Raw genomic sequence first — 10,070 nt, forward strand, 5'->3', positions numbered from 1 at the left:
GGTTCATTCCACTGTGGCACCCCCTGATAAATAAAGGACTAAGCCAAAAAGAAAATGAATGAATGAATGTCTTGGGATTTAATAAAATATTATAATTTGATGTTTGTATTTGATGTAACCTTCAGGTCTCATAGTATTTCTTAAAAATGTGAATAACATTTATTTTTATTAAAAAGCATTTTTTTTTCATCAGAAAATGAGAGAAAATGAACAGAATAACAAACAGAATAACAAACATTTTCATTTGTTGTAACTGAAATCCTACGATTAATCTAAAAAATGTATATACCATAAATGTCTGAAAACATGGCATCATTTCATTTTATGCAAAAATAAGAGCTTTAAATGACAAACTTTTTAAATATAAAACTTTGAATGAATTGAATCTGTTATTTACAAAAAGAAAAAGACAAAATGTGTATATATATATATATATATATATATATATATATATATATATATATATATATATATTAATGAATATTAATGACTAAAATGTGAAAAATAATAAAGAACATTTATTTTTTAATTCATTACAATTTGTACATTTTTAGTTTAACTCTGTTTTTTATTGAAATATGTTAGTCAGAGAGCCACAGCATCAGATACACAGAATCATTAGACATCAACTGCTCCAATGTGGTGGTAGAATACAATTTTGCTCACGTTTCTTTCTCTCTGAATAAAACAATATAATTACATATTCATGCATTAAGGAAAAAAAAAAACAGTACAGAGAATAAATAAATACACAATTTGTACATTATAATATTTTTATAAACCTTCATAGTTGTATGTATGTGTATATATATATATATATGTGTGTGTGTGTGTGTGTGTGTGTGTGTGTGTGTATACAAATAGGCTATATTATACATTTTCCTCCAGTTATTAAAAAGTAAACATCCGTTTGCCTGACGGACAATTGCATAAATTTACCACAAGATGGCGTCGATGCCTTCAAATATATATATATATATATTTTTGCTGAAGCCACTATGTTGCTTGGCAATAAAACAACCTATAATAATGTATTTTCATTAGTACAACTTCAGTGTACTAATCACTAAAAATAAACATTCTTTTTTCAGACGTTTCATGTGTTTTTTTTTCTTACATGAATATTCATTAGCAGAATGTACATTGTGCTTCCAAATACTATCAATTAGAAACAAATTTTAAAGATCTTAAATAGTTCATTTTCTAAGGCCAACTTTTATATTGATGCCTATTTTAAGTTTAAACGTTTTGTATTAGTATATACACATATATATTTACATTAATTTACGCAAACCACACGACTACTTTTATTACTTCTGTAAAATTCTGTTCCTCTTTATGGAATTAAGATGCACGCTATCATCCTTAAACATGCTAACCATTTTGCTACACGCTAATTTAGCTTAAACGGTGAGACTGATATGATTAGCACTAGCTAGCTCATACTTCACCCCAATCACGAGACCTCAGGACAGGGACGTGAAACTGCACATGCTGGTTTTCCTCAGTTCTGGATATTCCTCTTAAATCAGCAGTTTAAGCTCAAACTGCAGCGTTAAAGCTCACCTCAGCAGCTGTTCCCGCCAAATGTGTAAGTTTACTCAGCGGTTTTGTCTCCACAAACTCCAGCTCTGTCTGAATAAAACACGTCAACACTTTTTGGGGGGAACTGTTTACACTGAGATCTCCAGTGTACAGTAGATCATTGGTTTATTATTAATGTTGTTAAAGTGATTCGCTGAGCTGTGCCCCCATCAATAAAAACACTATAGTAAATGTATATAGGGTAACTTATAACACATTTTCACACCTAGTAAACTGATAGGCCTACTGGGGCCTGTTTCAGTAAGGAGGTTCAAACAACTCAGAGTTTAAACTTGAACTCTGAGTTGATATACCGAGAGATTAAAAACTCAGAGTTTTCGGTTTCAGAACAGCTGATCTGAGTTGGGTCAATCAACTTCGAGTAGACCAACTCAGAGTTGAGCGCGCACACCGTGACTTTAAAAAGGCATTATCAATGGAGCGCAGACATTACGAGTGACTATGGCAACATCTTATAAAAGAGATCAGCATTTCTTTCTCCAGCTGAACTTGATGTTCTCATGCAAAGTTATAGCAAATATGAGCGTATATATTTGAAAAGAAGCAACCATCAGTGAAGAAGAGACAGTTAGCGTGGGAAAACAGCTGCTCAAGTTAATGCCTAATTTCACTTTTTAAGTATTTAAATATTTAAGTATAATAAAATAAGTAATGTAATGTGTGGCGTTTATATATTTTTTCTAAACTTTTTTTTATACATTTATTAGTTTTAAATGATTTAACAGTGCACTTGTGTGTCTGCCTTTTTTATTGATCAAGTGATAGAGGTTGGTATAACATTTAGAAGGTAAGCAGTACTAAAAATAATTTTTAGAAAGAATAATAATCCCATTAATCTAGTAACAGTACATGTCGAAGGTGAATTTAATTTAATTATTTATTAAAAAAGGATAAGCCATTCTCGTACAGTTCTTCTGTGTGTGACTAAAATGTAGGCAATAGCTATGTTTCCATCCAAATATATTACATAAATTTATGTGCAAAACTGGAATATTGCATAAAAGATGAGAATAAAATTCCATCCAACGAGTCAAAGTGAAAAAAATCGTCACTTCCTGATTAAACTGGCTCCAAATATCAACAGTAAAAACAGAATTTACTGTGGTAGAAGAAGCTGCGTCGTTTATTTAGCCTAATTAATGTACTTGCGTCTCGATGTCAGAAGACAATGCTGAAACACAATGAACACGTGGGGGCGTCTGAAGCCATGAGACGCGGAGACTCTTGACATGCACCAGACGTTCGGAGGTAATTAATAATACACTAATACTGAAACAGTAAAGGCATTTTAGAATGACTAAAACAATATTTAAGCCGTGTTACAGTGTGCTCAGCCTGCTGGTTTGTCCATTTACACACATTTTCATTATCATATGATCATGATCTTTTTTTAATGTACATACTGTAATTTGTTTAGTAAAAGTGTTTCCATAGTAGTTTATGCGCACATTTTCTATCGAATAAAAGTTTATCCTACTCAGTTATGCGCGTTTTTTATGCATATTTTAAAAAGTTATGTGCATCATAAGGTTTCCATCAATTGTTGTTATGCACTTATCCAAAATGAGCATCAAAATAGGTGGGTGGAAATGTAAGGCTAAGGCGAGAAATACCGCTTCATCTTTAAAAAAAGGGGAGGAGACCGACAGAAACTCTGAGTTTAGAGAATAAAACCTGCTTCTGACCAGGTTAGATTCACAGAGTAAGTTACCACGGTAACTGACTCTGAGTTAAAGTTACCTTTCTTTCAGAAACAGGCTTGACTTACCCTGCTTTCTCGAGTTTAACAAACCTGCCATTTTGAAACGGAAAACCCAGAGTTTCTCTCATTTCAGGGTTAAAATACTCTGAGTTTTCAGTTAACCTCCTTTCTGAAACAGGCCCCTGGTTAAACTGGTTTCATTGTTTTCATTCACATTTTTATGTGTATGAGCACCACACAGAAGTCAGTAAATATGAATTCGTCAGATATGCATGTTTTTAAATATAATTTTGAATTTGAAATGCTGATTTTATATAACAAAACATCCCTCACTGGTGTGGAATTGGTATGTTTTTTTTTTGTTTGTTTACACTTTATTTGGTAGCTATACTTGTTACAGTGTCACTTATTTAACTACTGATTAAATCAATTTAAATATATGGTTAAAGTTAGAATTAGTTGTGTTTTAGGTTAGCTGCGTTCATTTATGCATAATTATTACTATATAAAATGCAAACAGATGTATGCCAATACATCCAGTTGAAGTCAGAATTATTTTCAACTAAATTATTAGCCCCCCTATTTATTTTAACTCCGTTTTCTGTTTAACAGATATTTTCCAACACATTTCTAAACATCATAGTTTTAATACCTCATCTCTAATAACTGATTTATTTTATCTTTGCCATGATGACAGCAAATAATATTTTAAATTGATATTATTCAAGACACTTCTATACAGCTTAAAGTGACATTTAAAGGCTTAACTAGGTTAATTAGATTAACTAGGCAGGTTAGGGTAATTGGGCAAGTTATTGTGTAACGAGGGTTTGTTCTGTGGACTATCGAAAAATATATAGCTTAAAGGGGCTAATAATATTGTCTTTAAAATAGTGTTTAAAAAATTTAAAACTGCTTCAATTCTAGCTTAAATAAAATAAATAAGACTTTCTCCAGAAGAAAAAATATTATCAGACATACTGTGAAAATTTCCTTGCTCTGTTAAACATCATTTGAGAAATATTTGAAAAAGAGAAACAAATTCAAAGGGGGGGCTAATAATTTCAACTGTACACACACACACACACACACACACACACACACACACACACACACACACACACACACACACATATATATATCTATCTATCTATCTATCTATCTATCTATCTATATATATATATATATATATATATATATATATATATATATATATATATATATATATATATATATAAACGGACTCAAATTTTGACTTCAACTGTATATTGCATATGCAAATTAAATATATGACTTACAAGTTCAAGTTTGGATTTTACACATAATTTGTCATATATTCAGTATATAAAACATATGTTATTGCAAAAAAAAGGCCATTAACATATGCTTTTAACCATTGGAATTACAAATATGTACATGTATGTTGAGGAATGAAAATTATATATATACAGCCATAATTTTAGACATTTATTTTGTGGAATGTCTAAGATAGACAACTTAATATATATTATTTTCCTCTCTATATTTTTGACAGCTGTTTTGCATACCAAACGCTTCATATATCATGCTCAGTCTGCTAAATCTGTTCAATATATTATCACATTATAGTATATTTATTAAATTCGCTCTATTTCATCAGTCACAGTTTATTAAAATGCACAACAGTGTTCATTAATTGCTGGTAAATTAACTGTGCAAAGTCAGTCATTAAAAGCTATCAGAAATGACACCAGCCTACACTCGTCTGATTAATTACTGATGTAATCGATTGCTGTCTGTGGTTGTTGTTTTCAGGTTGAGGTTTGATGTAAGAACATAATGAGATGTTGACTGGACCTCCAGCAGAGGACGAGGACGGGATATTTCCAGACGGAGGTAAAGAGACACTCCTGAATCCTAATTGACATTCGCACACAGCATCTCGAGGATTAGTTGAGGAATAAGACATTCTGACACATCTAAAATAAAGCCGTGTGCCCTCTGATACAGGATCAGCCTCGCCCAGTCAAATCCACTGTGCTGGAAACAGGCCAGACTGGTCACGCTGGACACAGCTAAACCAAACACACCAGTGTTGCTACACTTGGTTCCATGCAAAGTGTCATTAGCTGTGCTTCCATCCATATTATTTTAGATGCAGTTTGGAATATTGTGTTTAAAAATGCTTAATGGAAATGGCAAGATGCAGATACATTTAGAAAATTTGCATTAACAACTTACGCGCACAACTGATCAGAATAAACTTTTATAAATTACGCTGGAAACGATTTTACCGAAATAAACTCCAGCGTGTGCGTTAGTAAAGTGATGTGGTTTTTGACACATGATGCTCAGATATAAATGTGTGTTTCAGGGACTTTGCATTAGTGGAGTTTGCAGCACATTGTAAAACATCTGAAGTGTTGTTTTGCTCATTTCTAAAATGCCTCAGCCGTCAGTCTGTCATCACAGTGCTTCAGTATTATTATTATTCTATTAATATTACCTTCAGAACTGTCTTGAGCATCTGTCTGCACTCCCAAAGAGCGTCTCACGCCTCCAAAAGCCAACACATTGCGTTCATTGCCTTCGCTCTTCGGGCCCTATCATACACCCTGCGCAATGTGGCGCAACGCAATTGTTGTTCGCTCGTTTCAGCTTGGCGCAAGAGTCGTTTTGGGGTTTTTCGCCACGCTGTTTAAATAGCAAATGCATTGGCGCTCATATTTGCGCCCATAGGCGTTCTGGTCTAAAAAGGAAGGCGTTCTGTGGCGCATTTCGGGCACGTTGCTATTTCTCTCGCGAGTGTCATTCGCACCTGCTGTTCTCACGAAAATCCACCAGAGGCCGCTGTCGACTGACTGACTGACTGAAAAGTCCTTGTAGAAGCCAGATTTTTACCACATTTTCAGATTTTACCACATTCTCGCCCTTTTATTTACTTGTTTATTTAGTTTTTTGGCTTTTGTTTTTGTCTTACCTGCTTTCTGGAACCAGTATCGAAACCCTTCGTCGTAGTCAACTCCTCTGTGCATCTCAACTGACGTACATGGCAAGCCACTGGGCAAACTGGTAATAGCTAGTAATATAACGGAGGTAAGCGATCAGCCAGTAAGCATGAAAAACAACGGCGTCATATCGCCCCTTAGCATTCGTTTTAAAGACAAACAAATTGCAATCTCCAGAAATGTATACAGGGCTACATTTTCAGAGTCTGTGTTGCCAAATACACTTAATCATATGTACTCGTCAGATTCATTCATTCATTCGTTTTCTTGTCGGCTTAGTCCCTTTATTAATCCGGGGTCGCCACAGCAGACTGAACCGCCAACTTATCCAGCAAGTTTTTACGCAGCGGATGCCTTTCCAGCTGCAACCCATCTCTGGGAAACATCCACACACACATTCACACACACACTATGGACAATTTAGCCTACCCAATTCACCTGTACCGCATGTCTTTGGGCGAAACCGGAGCACCCGGTGGAAACCCTCACGAACGCAGGGAGAACATGCAAACTCCACACGGAAACGCCATCTGAGCCGAGGTTCGAACCAGCGACCCAGCGACCGTCTTGCTGTGAGGCGACAGCACTACCTACTGCGCCACTGCCTCACCCTACTCGTCAGATATTGTAGCATAATATGCCGTATAGTTGTAGAAAACTACATCATTGGGTCATTTGTTTATATAGTTGTTGTGTTAACTTGACAACCATAGGATTACCACAACAGATTTATCTCTTGACAGCTATCTAATACACCAAAATAAAGCATACGACTAAAATATGCTCACTAAATATGCTGTGGCATTCATTAAAGTTTTCTACGACACATTGTACTGTAATATGGTTTGAAAACACTGCAGTATGTACTATAAATGACCCATGTGGGCCGTGATTGGTCAAGCCTGTTTAATTGTTCCGGCTTGTGTGAAAGTGAAGGAAGAGAAACGGAGACTCCAGATAATCACACACTTCACACGGATGAACAATAGCGGTCTGGATGCGGGCCAGGACGCGAAACCCTCGCTCTCCCACCGCAGAGATGGACTGCGCAGAGTTTATCAACACAATGGTTTCCTGCGGCGGTGTGGAGTCTGAGAGCGGGCCGCGATCCCAGCGAGCAGCGGGTGTGTTTGTAGATGACCTGCTTTCCTGGCCCACAGACATCCATCAACCCTCCAATAATGCGCAATCTCTCTAGAGTATGCATTAAAATGGCTTGAGTTATTCTTCACACTCCGACAATAAGCACAACAAGGGACTCTCGAGAGTAAACCGAGGTTCAGTTTAAGAGGTGTAAAAAAACAAAATGTGTGAAGTTTGTGTGCTGTTGGGGATGTTTTCATCCACTCTGGGGTGATTTAGAGTCTTAATTTGCTCTCAAAAATATGATTAATTGGATTTACTAAATTTGTTTTCAGGTAACTATTTGCAAACAGTTTTATGAGCTGGATTTAAGTAAAGAAATGAAGCTGCACTGCACAATCTCCCCAGAGTACGCATTAAAACGGCTTGATTTATTCTTCACACTCTGGCAATAAACACAACTGATTCTCGAGAGCAAACCGAGGCCCAGTTTGGGAGGTCGAAAAAAACAACAACTATGCTATATTTCAGTTATTTGGTGATGTTTAAACTGTACAGTAATGTTTTTTTTTTTTTTTTACCACATTTAATTCCATAATAACCACATTTTTTGATTGCAATGCCAGCAGATAATCATGCATTCTTGATTGTTGCTGGTTTTTTTATTGTTGGGAAGAGGTACAATTTGTCATTTTTACTGTTGATCATCAGTTGCAGTGCCAAAAATAAAGCTTCTATATGGAGTATAGTGTGTGTGTGTGTGTGTAAGAGAGAGACTTTTGCACAAATATATTGATATGTCTGAGAAAATCGAAGCAGCTCAGCTTTCTTAAGTGTATTTCTGCACACACACACACTATAATCTGCTGTTTTACTTCACTGAACTTATATAAAAGCCAGACACTTTGTTTTTGCACAGGCCATCTAAAGGGTTCAATTTCATAATAGACATTTTATCTTATTTATTATGTTATTTGTCTATTGCTATTTACTATGTATTAATATTATTTACTAACTAAGAATATTAATATTATGTTATATTTCAGTTCAATCACCAGCGATCTAGCCTGGGCAGATCATTGAAGAACTACAAATCTGTCATGGAACAGGAATTTAAATCCCATCATGCACCTCACACACACACACCAGTTCCAGTTCTCTCCCTGATTGCTTACACACAGCTGGAAACGAATCATAGAGTGATTACATATACTATATATGACTATACATTCACCTCTCACACACACACTCATTGCTGAGTCTTGTTGTATGTTAACCTGTTACATCGTGAAGCGTTTTCTTTTATTTTCTAGTCTTAACGTGCCTTCAGATCCTTGCGGTGTTTCATTGTTTATTCTGTTTGCCACCTGCAGCGACCTCTGCCTGTGACCACGACTACGCTATACGCTTGTTAAGTCGTGACGTATGTAATTCTGTTTTCGGATCCAAGCCACTACTCATTTGAAGAATTGAGAAAATATTTGTTCATGGCCACGAATTTCTTTTTTTAACACATTAATATATAAAAATCATAGTGTACACATCAGTCTCTGGACTTGCTGCATCACAAAAACGAAAATAACATTATAATTTTAACAATTTACAAAAAAAAAAAAACACTTTCAGGCCATCGGATTTTAGCCTTGCATATATATATATATATATTGTTGTAACGATTACCAGCGATCATTTCCTATAAGATCGCTGGTTTACAATAACAATAACCTACAATAACCATGGACTACAAATCCGCCATTTCTGGACTACATATTCATACATGCACTCCGGTCACTCTCACACATGCTTCCTTATCTTCCTTACATTCACACCACCTGAGGATTGTCAGAGACTGATTAACACACACTATTTAAGCCACACATTCACCCCTTCAGAGTCTTGTTATCTGTCACAGTAGCATTACAACGCGTTTCCCAATCTTGTTATCTTGTGTACCGACAGTTAGCCTTGTTAGCCTCTTTGTCTTTGCCTGCCGCCTGCCTTTCTGACCTCTTGCCTGTATTCGACTGTGATTCTGGATTGTCCTCACACACCTGTTTGCACCTGTGTTGACCACCGCTTGCCTGACTGTGAATAAACCAGCATATTGGATCTTACCTCAGTTGTTGGTGTTACTCCCCGACGTTACAATTGTGATCGTGATTTTCGAAAGTATTACATCAATTTGTAAATGTTTATTGTTACTATTTCATGAGTCTCCCCATACAGTTTGATAGAGTGCTTGAACCCGGATGCCGCTTCGCGTGACGTCACACCTAACAAGCGGATTGGATTACCCTCATGATTCCATTTGCTCCTGTTTGACCATCGCCTGCCTGACTAATCTCCGTTGTCATCCGAGTCCTAGTCTTACAGATATAATATTTCTATAAAAAACTATATATAAATAATTATACCAGTTTAGACTATTTTGACTTCATTCCGTGTTTATTTTATATGTTCTGTATTCATTTGATATTTTTTATTATTGTTAAACAATTGTTTTAAATATTAATATTTTCAGTATAGTTTTTCATATTATTTTTTTATTATTGTTTTTACTATTATGAATATTTATTTGCATTCATAATTACATTTTATTTAATTTAATGTTTTATTTAATGTTTTAAAGTTTTATTTAATTTAAGGTTTTATTTTATGTTTTAAGGTTACATCAATTTGGTTTAAAAGAAAAA

General features: G+C 35.2%; 1 long non-coding RNA gene across 2 annotated transcripts; it reads left to right on the top strand.

The window, feature by feature from the left end:
* Positions 1–1,433: 1,433 nt before the first annotated feature.
* LOC147832408 (uncharacterized) lies at positions 1,434–8,119 on the top strand. Of its 2 annotated transcripts, none has more exons than XR_015516321.2 (3): positions 1,434–1,591; positions 5,102–5,182; positions 6,284–8,119. It is a non-coding gene; the product is annotated as an uncharacterized LOC147832408 (long non-coding RNA). The 2 variants fall into 2 exon arrangements; XR_015516320.2 differs by lacking the exon at positions 6,284–8,119 and adding an exon at positions 5,297–5,605.
* Positions 8,120–10,070: the final 1,951 nt, after the last annotated feature.

This window comes from Danio rerio, chromosome 19 (assembly GCF_052040795.2).
Source record: "Danio rerio strain M-AB ecotype USA chromosome 19, GRCz13ab, whole genome shotgun sequence".
Taxonomy (NCBI): Eukaryota; Metazoa; Chordata; class Actinopteri; order Cypriniformes; family Danionidae; genus Danio; species Danio rerio.